The sequence below is a fragment of the Nicotiana attenuata genome, chromosome 2, assembly GCF_001879085.1.
Source record: "Nicotiana attenuata strain UT chromosome 2, NIATTr2, whole genome shotgun sequence".
NCBI classification, from domain to species: domain Eukaryota; kingdom Viridiplantae; phylum Streptophyta; class Magnoliopsida; order Solanales; family Solanaceae; genus Nicotiana; species Nicotiana attenuata.
The window spans coordinates 66822320-66835886 of record NC_031990.1 but is presented as its reverse complement, the minus strand read 5'-3'; positions in this window follow the sequence as shown (position 1 = coordinate 66835886).

Below are 13567 nucleotides of genomic sequence, written 5' to 3'. Positions count from 1 at the left end.
ACTTCTATTTATAGCCAACATGTTGAGTTCAAAAACGAAGAGGTGCAACTCTTCAGAGGTCAGTTATGACTGTTCAACATTGTCAACTAAAATTTTGGTCCATTCTCGTGATGAGAAATGTTCAATACCAAGCATAAAGCATTAAGATTTTTTAATAATTTCTAAATTTGATACGGGGCATATCAAATAGTGTATCTACGGGATGACACGTTTAGGAATAACCTATGTAAGTGTGAAGTGTTAGCCGCTTCAAGGAGAATTTTGTAAAGCCAGTTCTCTATGTACTTATGAAACCAGGCGGTGTTCATGGCTGAAACGAACACAACAACGAGAATCAAAGGCGGTTAAGGGTTGATTGTGTGACTTATAGTTGTCTAGGTATACACCAAATTTCGACGGTTCAAAGATATCAAATCTATCGATTGACCGAGTATATCCGACATAAGTTCACTACGGAAAGTTCAAAGGGAAACTACTTATATCCAGATACGATTCATCCTTGCTTGCGAATCACACATGTTTTCATGCATATTTCCGTGATATAGCCATTCTCCATTATGTGGGGAATTTTTGGGGTTTTAAGCTTATTTTACCTTAAAAGATGGTGAATGGAGGGAGGAAAAATAAAATATTTGAGTTTTCCTCCTTGACAAAGGGACATTGTCCCATATTGGAGGAGGAAAAGACTTTTGATGGGTATATATATAATTGCTCTTCTTCTAGCTCTTAAAGAGTTAAGAAAAAGGCAAGCCTCGTGCCGTCGTCGTCGCTCGGCTCGGCTTCGAATTCGGATTCGGTCAATTGATTGATTAATTTTTTGGACCAAATTTATTTATTAATACCGTTTTTGTCACGAAAAATTAATATTAAATCCAAATTATCCATTTTTTGTAACGAAAAATTAAGTTTCCTCTACGTTTTGAATTCCCGTTTTAATTATGGCCGTTTTACGTGAACAGTTTACTAACAGAAAATACTTTATATCAGGTTTTTTTTATTCTCAGGGTTCGAACCTTAGATTTCTTTACTATTCTAATATTAAAAGACAAAAAGGTTTAACTCCTTTAATATTGAATTACTCCTTTTGTCATTTATGGAGATGTTTGATTGAACGCAGAACTAAAAAAAATTGAAAATGCTTTTAGAGTTAGTAAGTCTTGAACAAGTCATGATATTTTTGTGATTATAAGAATGTGTCACTAAAGTAAAATAAGAATTTTGACAGTTAAAAAGCTTCTAAATATATAAAAAAATTATTACTGCTGTTTTTTTTTTTGAAACAAAGTAAAACTGAAAAAGTGCCTCATAAATAAATAGAAATTATTTTTATAATAATGTATGCCATTTGCACATATACCTCAATTTTTTTTAACCTCAACTAATTTTTTGATATTTGAATCTTTCACTAAAACAAATATCGGATGACTGTATCCATCAGAACATCGGCCAAATCACTTTTTTTCTTTTTTTTTTTGGGAAAAATGAGAGGGGTAGAGGAGTATTGACACCAAGTGAATTTTTCTTTTTTGGTAGATAAATTTATAGGTGGAATGTTTAGTTTATTTAAATAAGAGAAAAAATAATTTAATTTTTATTATTTTGATAAAACGATTCAAAAGTAAGAGGGAATCTTTTCAAATGTATATAATTGTTTCGTTTAATGAAGTCATGAAATATGTATGAGATTTTTGTCTCTGAAATGTGATTTTTGTGACATTTAGTTAGACAAAGAAGATTGATAATAGTGCTAAGCAGTGAGCGCTCTCCTCATGAGACTTGTTTGGATGTGTTCGAAATGTGATTTTTGATTGATTATTATTACTTTTAACCCGCACCAAAAATTATTTATATTAGGTAGCTGAAGTAGTATATAAATTTTGTATATAACATATAAAATGTATATATATATATATATATATATATACAAAATTACTTGTTTGGAAAAGTAATTTTTTTTATAGCTCAATTTTTTCGACATAAGGAAAGCATCTGCATGGGTAGCACTATAAGGCCAGTAAAGCGATCACTTGGGTCTCCAATTTTTTTGGGCCCCATCTTTTCCTTAAAGATGTATTGTATATGTATTATTAAAAAATATGTGTACATTAAAAAAAAAATTGGAGCAAAAGTACAATCACTTAATGTGAGAATCGTTGAATGAAATATTTTTTATATTTTTAGATTTGGTAGATGTTTGAGATTCTGATTTATTCTCGTTATCAAGTATCATCAATAGCTATTTTTTTTTTTTTATGTGTTTGACTCAAGATAAAAAGAATCAAGGCCGTACGTGAAATACACTCCTAAACAAATAAATAAGCATGTTTGCTCCCTAACACTTTAAGTTTTAGATAATTAAAACTGTGTTGCCCTAATTGGGGTACTCTAGCTAGCTTTCCTTCCACCTATTACAGCTACACACATGAGAAAAAGATAACATTGATTGAGGTGACGTGATAACTATATTCCTCATTCTTAACCAAAGGATCGGATTCGAGACCTGGTATAAGGTTATGTTTGTTAGGGAGCGTTTTCAGTGGCGAATTCAAAATTTTCAGCAAGAAGTGTCATAATATAAATATTTAGATATATCGAAAAATGAAGGGATGGAAAATAAAAATGAAGGGATGTAAACGTACAGTAAATCAACATAAAATAAAAAACTCTATCTAGCGGTATAGTGTAATTTTTCGGCGAAGGGATGTCGCTTGACACCCCTTGGTTCAATGTGACTCCGCCACTGAGCGTCTTACCTCCAATATGGGATTTACCGACACGGGTAATCCAGATTTAGTAGGACTTCAATGCGGGCCATGACAAAATTAGAAATTTCAAAATATAAAATTAGTAAACATATGAAGAAACTAAGGGGATTCAACATATTACTATATATACATAAAAAATAAATTGACCTAGTATATATAGTATGATTTTTCGGCGAAGGGGTTCGGATAAACTCCCTTCCGCTCCCCTGGCTCCGCCCATGCAGGTACCAAATATCGGGTAAGAATTTTTTTTTTTTCAAAAAAAAAAAGAAGAGAAAAAAAAAATTAAAAGGAAAATCAGAAGAGAAGCATCCCAACCTGTTAAAAGAATTAGAACAGCAAAGGCACAAAAAGTTGGGGACCATAATAAAATGGCCATATGATTCAGTGGAGCTACTGATTGTTCTTAAATATGGATCATAATTCATAACTAATTATCTAATTATTCTCCAAGTGTCTATACCAACTAGAAAGACCGACATGGGTTGTGGTGAGATGGATATGATCCCTCCACCCTTAACTAGAAGTCTCGGATTCGAGCTTTAGATACGGAAAAAATCCTGTTAGGGAGTGCTTTCCCCTTAAATGGGTCATACGCGGTGTAAATCAAGATATAATCGGCGTTATTGCGGGTACCGAATACCGAGTGAATAAATCCAAACTAACTAGGAAAGACTACAAGTTATTATTTTCTTTCTTGTCTTTTAAGGTTAATAACAAGAGAGAGAGTCCAACTAGATTGGCGTTGACCAACTAGATTAAGGAGATCAACTAGATTGATAAATCAAATAGGCAGTAATTGCATGAAGTGGGAGGATGAATTATATAATTGAACCGTTAAATGAGGGTAGTCCGATGCACAAAGTATTCTGCATTTACGTAAGGTACGGGAAAGGGCCGCACCTCAAGAAGTGTAATGTAGGTAGTCTACCCTGATACAAGTATCAGTGGTTGATTCCACGGCTTGAACCCGTGACCTACAGGTCATACGGACACTACCTTTTACCTCCTGATACCCAAAAGTGTATGAAAAGTACCAAGTTATAATTTCCTATAGTGAAAAGCTAAAGAATTAACTAAAATTTGTTTAAAAATATATTTGATAGGTTACGAAATTTCAACAATACCAGCTCTCTTTTATCGAATATACCAACTGTCTATTAATCAAATTTAGCACTTGTATTCAAACACGTAACTAATCATTTATCATATTGGCTTCGACACTTAATACTTATCGGCAACTTTTAATCAGCTGAGCCAAACGAGCTCTTATATCCAAAAACCTAACTTAGGGAAAACAGTCATGCCAACACATGCAAAATTTATACTCATATCCACTAAATTCATTGCAACGTGGTTCTGGACGAAGTCCACTGTAGTAGCTTCTGCATTCTCTGACGCAACAATCTTGATTGCAATATGTATCGTTGCATGGACCCAAATTACTTGCACATCGATAATGATAATCTAATACTGTATCAATTACTTCTCTCCCATTTTCTTCAGCCACAACCCTCTCTATTTCCATTGGAGCCAAGTTGCTATTTCCTTTGCCAGCTACATTAGGAAAAGAAGAGAACAAAGTGAGAAATGAACCTATATATGTACACACACACACGTAAAGAGCAGCCCGGTGCGCGCACAAAACATCCCTAGTTCATGTAGGGTTGGGGGAAAGGCTGCACCTCAAGGGCATGCAGGGGCAGAAGTAGTGTTTCGAGTTCAATTAAACTCATAACTTTCGATACAGAGTAAAAAGTTATATGTAAAAAATTATTAAAATTATAAAAATAATAGATATGAACCCATAATTTTAAAAATATAATGGATTCAATGCTAAAAACCTTAAAAGTTGAACCCATAAGACTTGAATCCTCGATCTGCCTCTGCTTAAAGGGGTGTAGTGTACGCAGACTTCCCTCATGCAAGTGTCAGTGGTTTGCCACGACTCGAACCCTTAACTTATAGATCACATAAAGATAATTTTTCTATTGGCGGGGCTTCCTAAATCAACACATTTTAATTTCCAACTTCACACTAGTTAGTGTGTGTATATATATATATATATATATATATATATATATATATATAGGTTCACTAAGAAGATAAAATGCTTCTTTCTTAGAAGTTCTCCATTTTTTAGGACTCAAACCTGAAGCCTGAATTATTCCTTTTTTTAAACCATTGATGAATACGATGTTTAAAATGTTATTTACTAATTATTGGTTAAAAAAGTTGTTTGATTGATAGATTGTCACTTTAAAAGTTTGAATCATAATATTTAAATGAATATCAATTCTTAATAAAGCGTAACGGTGTCAAATATTATGAGACGTCATAAAATAGAAATATTATCACATAAATTCAGACGGATGAAATGTAAACAAAGACAGCCACCTACCTCACTGGCAGATGTGTACAGCCTTAATGTCATAGGTTTTACCGAAAATAGTATTTTTTTTCACATATAAAAATATATATGAATAATAAAAATGCAATAAATATTAGATTATGAACGCACAACTTTAAAAATATTATAAGTGTTACCTGATACAAAAATGGGAAGAAGAATAAGGCAAAACGACAGGGAGGGAAACAAAATGCCCATCCTCACGAGTTGTGAAGAAACTAGTGCTGAAAACTATGGATTTGGATTTATTTATTTTTTAAAAATATTGATACACATTGGTTTAATTTCTGTTGGCAAAGTTTGGCTATATATATTGCTTAGAAATGTATTGTGGTGTTGATTTAATAGGATTTAGAGTCAAACAAGGAATATTTTGCAAATATGAATGCATTATATTTTGCATTTTGTCTTTTGTGTAGATTTTTATAATCTTTAACTAATTTTATTGAGTTATTATAACTTGACTACATTTTTTTTGTCACTTAGTTGAGATTTTACTACTAATCATGATTTTAGAAATTCCGATTTAATTAACTCTGATTCATATTTGAAACTTTTGTTTTTCTATCTTAGCAGAACTATAGAGTAAGAAATTTGCCTACATTGGCTGTCAGTTAATTTTTTGAAAAAAGAAAGCTGGCGATATATTAAATGGGAGTGTCCAAATTGACCGTCTCATGAGATTTTACTCAATAAAGATTTGCTTTAGACCCGAAAAATTAAAGATTCCCGATTTCACTACTTGGTTTTATCAATGTATACCCTGTGTGTATGTTTCAAATTTTACACTTTTTTAAAAAGAAAATTGGCTGAGTTTGTGCACACAAGTGAAATTATTTTGAAATTCTATTTAAAGTACAATAATGAGAACGCTATACAATGAGAAATTCCTAAAAAAAACATCTCCTTAATTAACCTTGAATTTCCTTAAAATATTACCTGCGTTTTTGTGAGTATAGTTACCCCATACATCTATTGATGGAGTCAAACGGTGAATAATTGTGATGTGGATAAGATTTATAAATCGAACACCACCGTTAAAAAGAAAAAGATCAAATCCAAAAAAAATATTTATAAATTTTATTGAGTAAAATAAAATCTTTTATTAAGATTTGATTTTAAGCACAAATTTTATTAATACGAAATGAAGGAAAAGGGCGATAGAAAGAAATAGGATTACACAACCGGCATAAATGCATAGGTTGGATTTAAGTTATATTTTTTTCTTCTCTATTGGCGGAAGAACCCCTTATCTTTTTTTTTGGAAGAATTTTCTGTTATTATCAAAAGCAGGAAGAAAACCGACAAATCTCATCAAATCGATAATTCAAGTCAAATCGAGAAAAAAAAATTCGATTATGGTTTGATTTGATTTGGTTTGGTGTTAGAAAAAAATCCGACCATAATTGGTTTGATTTAGTTTTAATTAAAAAAAGTCAAACCAAAACCAAACCAACCCGATATTACATGTATACAAATTTAAATATTATTTTATACATAAAAATAATAATTGTAATATAATTTATGAATATTTTATAAACTTTTTCATAGTTCTCTCTTTTAATATATTATTTCAAGTTTGGACTTAGAACTTTTGAATGATCAAATATATTTTATAGCCCATAAAAGTTGTAACTCAAATAAAGCCCAAAGCAAAATCAAATCAATACTAATACTAAAAAAAAAAAACAAATCAATACTAGAAAGTACAATATTATTGGATTTTTTCTTTCTTTTAGTTTTGCGTTGGTTTAGATAGTGAAATGCATAACTTACTTTTAATACTATTTAGTCATGTAATTAATACTTAGTAGTACTTATTAGTCGTACTTATTTTAGCATGACTTAGTACTTTTAGATTATGTTTATTTTTAGGAATTTTTATTATGGTTTATTAATTAGCAATATTTATTTTATGTGATTTGTTGAGTATTTTAGCATAATCATGATTCATCTCATATTATTTTGTATTATTTTATTGGAAACATCTTATATAATTTTATCCTACTAGGACCTAAGAAATATTAGAGCATAAATTATATATTTTATGCTATGAAGATTTTGTCCGGAAAAAAACCCGAAAACCCCGAGAAAATCAAAAAACCCGAGAAAAATCGAGATTGAAAAACCTGATTTTTGTTGGTTTGATTTGGTTTGGTTTATAGATTTAAAAATCCGAGATAATTAATTTGGTTTAGTAATTGAAAAACACAAACCAACCCTGCCTATATACACCCCTAGTTACCGCCCCTAAAACAATCTTCTATAGCTTAATCAAGATTGGACATATGGCCCCAATTTTAGTGATCCACACAGCTATCTGAACACTAGAGTCTAACCCAGCATTAATCTTTCAATCCATCTATTTCCATACACAAACTTTTAGGGCTCGTTTGGTACGAGGGATAAAGGATAATTAATTCTCGGATTAAATTAGAGATTAATTTATTCAATGTTTGGTTAGAATAAAATCGCGGTATAACTAATTTCAAGATTAATTATTCTGAGATTGTAATATTATTCTTATCACTATAGGAGGATGGGATAATAAATCCGGGATAATTAATCTTGGGATAACTTATTTCCTAACCAAACGATCCCTTAGGGGTAGCATTATTCTTTCCCTTTGCATTTGTTCACCGTTTCTTGTCATTGCCTGTCTGTTGGTACCCTGCCATTTAAGGGGTCGTTTGGTACGAAGGATAAGGGATAATTAATCACGAGATTAAATTTGAGGTAAGTTTATTCCATGGTTGATTGGGATAAAATCATGGTATAACCAATCCCGAGACTAGTTATCCTGGGATTGTAGTGTTTTTTATTCCCATGGAAGGGTGAAATATCTACTTCCGGAATAACTATTCCCGAAATAATAATTATAGGATACCTTATTTCCCAACCAAACGTCCCCTAAGCTTTTTGCCCCATACTTCTGCAGAATACTTACCTCCAACGAACAAGTGCTCAATGTATTCTTCTTCCTCACTACACAGAGGGCATAACAGATTATTTGTCACGTCCCATTTGTGCAATTTGTCCCTCCAAAGTCTTCTTTGTCTTCCATATTTTTCTTATGATCCAGGAAGCTTGTTTTGCTGTGTCCAATACTTGTCTTTCTTTATATAAAAAAATCACAAATTTGTATTGCATAACTACAAAAATCGATAAAACAAACTCGACAGTTATGGTGAAACAATAAGTATTAGCCACTAGATCATTTTCTATGGACGTACGAAATTTCATACCAATCGGAGTCCGTAAAAAAAATCTATAAATTTAGCATGTATTAATACACACAAGAAAATAGATATAATCATAGATCGTATTGTATGACCAGAAAATACCAAAAGATAAATTCAAAAGTTATGGCAAAGCGATTAGTATTAGTCACGAGGTCGTTTTATATGGACCTACAAAATTTCAAGCCAATCGGAGTCCCTCAATAAAATTTGTTTAACTTAGCATGTACTAATACACCCGAAAAATTGGACACAATCTCAAAATTGTATTGCATGACCACGAAACGTTATAAAATGACCCAGGAAGTCATGACGAATTAATGAGTACTGGTCACTAGGTTGTTTCCTATGGACCTATAAAATTTCTAGCTAATTGGAGTCCGTCAAAATAATTTTACAAAATCAGCATGTACATTAACACGAAAAAGTAGATGCAATCAGAAATTTATGTTGTATGACCACGAAACGCTATAAAATGAAGGTCGAAACTCCACGAAGCAACATCAATCACGGAGAAACAATGAGTATTGATCACTAGGTTGTATTCTATGGACCTACAAAAATTCAGGCCAATTGGATTCTGCAAAAAATTCTACAAAATCATAATGTATTAATATTCACGAAAAAGTGAGTACAATCACAATTTCATATTGCATTACAATAAAACACCATAAAATGAATGCAAGAGTCATGATGAAGCAATAAGTATTGCTCACTAGGTAGGGTTGTGCATAATTTGGTAAATACCGAATTACCGTACCGAAATCGAAAATTTTGATATTCGATATTTTGTTATTCGGTATGATATTTGGTTTATGTTTTAAAAAATATTGGTATTAGGTATGATATTTGGTATTTTAAAACGAAATACAGAAATACAGATACCGCATCAAAATATATATTATATTACACAATACACATATTATTAATTATAACATAAATATAAAAAACTAAAGTTTTACTTTCCTTTATTCTTTAAGTTCATCAATTAACTCTCAGCAAGTAACAAGACATTTTTAATGATCAAGTTTATTCCTTTTATGTACAGTTTTCTCTCTCTGGGTTGATATTTGCTAGTTTTGAATAAACTTTTATCAACAAACGTTTTTAGTTTTGTACTTTGGAGTACTTTAATTAAAAATATTACAGTCTATGACTCTATGCACTAGTTAGTATTCAAATCGAATAAACCGAAGTTCCCGAACCGAATAAACCGAAACCGAAAGGAGAAAAATTGAACCATACCGGATTTAATTAGGTACGGTATTGGTACAATATTTTAAGAAACCGAATACCGAAATACCGAACCGAAATGTCAAAATACCGAACCGTACCGACCGACGAACACCCCTATCACTAGGTCATTTCTTATGAACCTACAAAATTTCAGGCCAACCGGAGTCCGTCAATAAATTCTACAAAATCAGCATGTACTAATAAATATAAAAGAGTGAATATAATCACAAATTCGTATTGCATGACCCAACACACAAAAAATAAATCTGAAAGTCATGGTGAAGCGATGAGTATTGGTCACTAGCTCATTTTCTACGGACCTACAAAATTTCAGGCCAATCGGAGTTCATAATTTTTTTTACAAATCAGCATGTACTAATACATACGAAAAAGTGGGTCTAATTATAATTTCGTATTGCATGACCACAAAATGCTATAAAATAAAATCGAAAGTCATGACAAAGCAATGAGCAACGGTCATTAGGTTGTTTCTTATAGATCTACAAAATTCAAGCCAATCAGAGATTGCTAAATTTTTTATAAAATTAACAATGTATTAATACAAAGGAAAATAGATATAATCATAAATTCGTATTGCATGACACCAAAAAGGCCATAAAATGAACATTAAAGTCATAGCGAAGTAATGAGTATTGATCACTAGGCCGTTTCCTACGCACCTACGACATTTCAGATTAATCGAAATTCGTCAAAAGAACTCAACAAAATCATCATGTATTACTGTGATGACCCGAAAGGTCATCACTTGTTTTAGAAATAAATTCTGTGTTCCGAGGCCTAAAAACCTCCTATTTGTCTCACCTCGATTTGCGTGCGCAGTCCGGGCGGTATCCGGAAAGCCATTATGTGAAAATCTGTAAAAATGGTAAATTTTGCTTTTAAAATGAATTTGAGTTGACTTCGATCAATATTTTGGATAAACGGACTCGGACTCGTGATTCGACGGTCCTGGAGGGTCCGTAGGAAAATATGGAACTTGGGCGTATGCCCGGAATCGAATTCCGAGGTCCCAAGCCCGAGAAATAAATTTTTAAAGAAAATTGTTTTCTGGAATATATATGAGTTTTTGAAAATTTGAATGTTTTTGAAATTGATGGTATCGGGCCCGTATCTTGGTTCCGGAGCCCGGTATAGGTCTTATATGGCGTTTAGATTGAGCCTGTAAAATTTGGTAAGAAATGGACTTGAAATAACGTGAATCGGACCCTCGGTTGTAAAATTTGAATCTTAAGTGTTCTTGAGATTTTTCTTTGATTTTGATGCTAAATTCGTTGTTAAAGGTATTAATTTGGCGATTTGATAGCACGAATAAGTCCATATGATGTCTTTGGGTTAGTATGCATGTTTGGTTTGGAGCCCTGAGAGCTCGGGTGAGTTTCGGGATGTTTTTAAACTTAGAAAAGTTGCCGGTTTTGCTGTCTCAGGTGCACAGAGGTTTGGTTCTTCGTGTTCGCGTGGTTCCACTCGCGAACGCGTAAGGCAAACTTCCGCAGGTTCCAGACTGTTCTTCGCGAACGCGAAGCTGTGGGGGGGGAGTACCCTTTGCTCGCGTTCAGGCACTCGCGAACGAGTAAGGTTAGTGGCCTGGGGGAGGGATTTCACATTTGTTCTATGCGAACGCGGCCATCTGACCGTGAACGTGAAGGCTCTAGGAGCTGAAGCCCCGCGAACGCGAGCCATTGAACGCGAACGCGATGGTCAGCTGGGCCTGACCATCGCGAACGCGACAGGCCCATCGCGAACGCGATGAAGGCCTGCCCAGTCATTTTAAAACAGTAGCCAAAAACGGGCAGAACCCATTTACTTCATATTTTCAAAATTTGGGAGCATTGAGGCGATTTTCAAAGAACAAGTTCTTCCCCAAAGCTTTGGTATATGATTCTAAACCTTTTTCTTTCGATTTCCCATTGCATTTCATCAATTTTCATCCAAAAATGTAAGGTTTTTATGGTAGAAATTAGGAATTTGGGTAGAGTTAGGGCTTTTTGATTAATTGGGATTTAGACCTCGTTTTGGGGTCGGATTTCGAAACTAATTGCATATTTGGGCTCGTGGGTGAATAGGTGATCGGGTTTTGGTCCGAACCTCGAGTTTCGACCAAGCGGGCCCGGGGTCGATTTTTGACTTTTTGGGAAAAATGATAGAAAACCTATAATTAAGCATTTGATATGAATTCTTTAGCATTTATTGATGTTGTTAAATTAATTTGGACTAGATACAAGTAATTTGGAGGCGAATTATAAAGAAAAAGCGGTGTTTGAGGTAAGTGTTTGGTCTAACCTTAGCTTGAGGGATTAGGAGTTGTATCTTATTTGCTATGTGTTAATTGTGGAGTACAATGTATAGGCATGGTGACGAGTATCTATACGTCGGTGTCAAGCATGCCCGTGAGTCTTGTATTGTAATTGTTGTGACTCCGTATTGGTTTCTTCATGCGTAATATGTTGTTATTCTATTATTGTTCCCTTGCCGGGATGTTGTTGTTATACTACTGTTCCCTTGCCGGGATGTTGTTGTTATATTATTGTTCCCTTGCCGGGATGTTGTTGTTATATTATTGTTCTCTTGCCGGGATGTTGTTGTTATATTATTGTTCCCTTGCCGGGATATTGTTGTTGTATTATTGTTCCCTTGCCGGGATTCTTCTACGATTGGTGTTGAAATATGAAAGGTGTTGAACTATGAAATGGGAGCGGGTTGCATGCCTGCAACGGTAATATATGAAATGGGAGCGGGTTGCACGCCTGCAACGGTAATATATGAAATGGGAGCGGGTTGCACGCCTGCAACGGTAATATATGAAATGGGAGCGGGTTGCATGCCTGCAACGATAATATATGAATGGGAGCGGGCTGCACGCCTGCAACGAGAAAGAAATGAAAGTGAATACTGTGTTTGTTTTCCTCATTATTGTTGGCAACTAAACTATGGTTTCTTTACGTTCCTGTTTGGTATTTTGTTGTTATTTGATACTCCCCGTAGCATGCCTTCCCCTCCCCATCTTTAACTGTGAATATCTGCTTTTATTTTCCGCTGTATATGTTTTAACTGCACTGGTTTATTTGGTAGTCTGGTCCTAGCCTCGTCACTATTTCGCCGAGGTTAGGCTAGACACTCACCAGCACATGGGGTCGGTTGTGCTGATACTACACTCTGCACTGTGTGCAGATACTGATCCCGGAGCGTTTGGACCGCAATGAGGGTGCTGTCTTCAGTCCATTCAGGCGACCCGAGGTAGTCCTACAGACGTCCGCGGGCCATGGCGTCTCCTCCTATCATTTCCCTTTCTGTTTTTTTTACTTATTCAGAGACAGATTTGTGTATTTCTATTCAGACCTTATTTGTAGTATTCTTAGATAGTCCGTAATTTGTGACACCAAATTTTGGGTAGTATTGTACTTCAGATTATGTAGTAGTGTTTGGTTGAACTATTAAGTTTTCGTCTTCCGTATTTCTGGTTATTTAACTTATTCCGCTGTTTAATCACTCATTACTTTGAATTGTTGAACATGCTTAATAAAAAGGGTATTGATTTAATAATATTCGGCTTGCCTAGCTTTCACGAGTAGGCGCCATCACGACTCCCGAGGGTGGAAAATCCGGGTCGTGACAAGTTGGTATTAGAGATCTAGGTTACTTATGTCTCACAATTGGCGGACAAGCTTAGTAGAGTCTGAGGGATCGGTACGGAGACGTCTGTATTTATCCCCAGAGGCTACAGAGTTAGGAAAAACTTCACATTTATTCTTTCCTGTCGTGCGGTTTGGTTTCTGAATGCTAAGTGAATTTCTACTCTGTTCTTTCACAGATGGCGAGAACACGCGCTTCCTCATCCACTAATCAGCAGCCCGAGCCCCCAGCAGCAGCTCCCACGAGGGGCAGAGGGCGAGGCCGAG